This window comes from Dasypus novemcinctus, chromosome 24, assembly GCF_030445035.2.
Source record: "Dasypus novemcinctus isolate mDasNov1 chromosome 24, mDasNov1.1.hap2, whole genome shotgun sequence".
NCBI lineage: Eukaryota > Metazoa > Chordata > Mammalia > Cingulata > Dasypodidae > Dasypus > Dasypus novemcinctus.
Genome location: NC_080696.1, coordinates 27,782,757 through 27,784,230, shown reverse-complemented (window position 1 = coordinate 27,784,230; position 1,474 = coordinate 27,782,757). Strand labels below are relative to the sequence as shown.

At 34.6% G+C, this 1,474-nt stretch overlaps 1 pseudogene; it reads left to right on the top strand.

The window, feature by feature from the left end:
* Positions 1-375: 375 nt before the first annotated feature.
* Positions 376-1,243, top strand: LOC105744659 (olfactory receptor 5W2-like; annotated as a pseudogene).
* The last annotated feature ends 231 nt before the right edge of the window (positions 1,244-1,474 follow it).

The following is a 1,474-nucleotide window of genomic DNA, read 5'->3' as shown; positions in this document are numbered from 1 at the left end:
TTAACTTCTGGTCTTTTCCATCTAACTTTGGTGCTTTTTAGATGTCATTTTGATCTGGAATAAGCATTCAGTTCAGTCAAATCTACTGCATGTGATAAGGCAAGATGCTAACGTATCGTATCTCTCATGAATGATATCTACATTTGGAATAATATTTTCCAAGTTTTATCTAAAAATTTTGATTTTTTAATGAGAAAATTTATCTCTTTAAAAGTGACATTTGTCTGAGTGCTTTCTGAGGATAAAGAAGAAAATTTACAAAGCAAATAACATTCTGCTTTACAGAAAATAGCTTGTGAATGTCTAAATAGTTAACCGTGGTTCCACTATTTTCTTGATCATTTTTGCAACAGTTAAGAGCAAGAGAAAAGAAGAATGAACAGGGAAAATTTCTCTTCCTTGACTGAATTCATTTTCTTGGGAACAACTAGTAACTCTGAGATCGAAGAGACCCTATTCATCATACTTTTAGTTATTTGTCTCATTAATATTCTGGCAAACCTTGGAATGATCATTTTAATTAGATTGGATTCCCAGCTTCACACACCAATGTACTTTTTCCTCAGTCATCTCTCCTTCTGTGACCTCTGCTATTTCACAGCAATTGGGGCCAAGATGCTAGTGGACCTCTTTGCCAAGAACAAATCAATTCCTTTTTGTGGTTGTGTTCTGCAATTCTTCACTTTCTGTTAGCAACCCCTTGCTCTATACAGTCAACATGTCCAGCAGGGAGTGCTCCATGCTTATGGCTGGGGTTTACCTAGTAGGAATGGTGGATGCTCTGACACATACATTAACATTCCAATTATGTTTCTGTGGGTCAAATGAGATTAATCATTTCTTCTGTGATAACCCTCCTTTACCGATGCTATCTTGCTCAGAAACACAGGTTAATGAAATAGTAATATTTATCCTTTTTAGCTTCATTGAACTGACTACCATTTCAGGAGTTCCAGTGTCTTATTGTTATATCATCTTATCAGTTTTAAAGATTCACTCAGCTGAGGGGAGATTCAAAGCTTTCTCTACCTGCACATCCCACTTAACTGCTGTTGCTATATTTCAAGGCACTATGCTCTTCATGTATTTTTGGCCCAGTTCTTCCTACTCCTTAGATGAAGACAAAACAGCCTCATTGTTTTACACCCATGTAATTCCCATGTTAAATCCTCTCATCTATAGACTTAGAAACAAAGATGTGAAAGAGGCTTCACAAAGGGTGAAAAATAGAAGGTGGTTTTAAATATTATATTAATATATACATGTATATATATATGTATAGTTGTTAAAATCATTGTGAGTTAAAATCAACCTTTTGATGAGGAAAAAAGTCATTCAAACACTCATTTAAAAAAAAGTGCTTGTGCAAAATTCCAATCATATCAGCATTTTGACTTTCCCTAAATTAAAATGATGCAGGATAGATCCTGAATTAATGTATACTACTTCCTATTTGTCAAAAACTTAGCTGGCC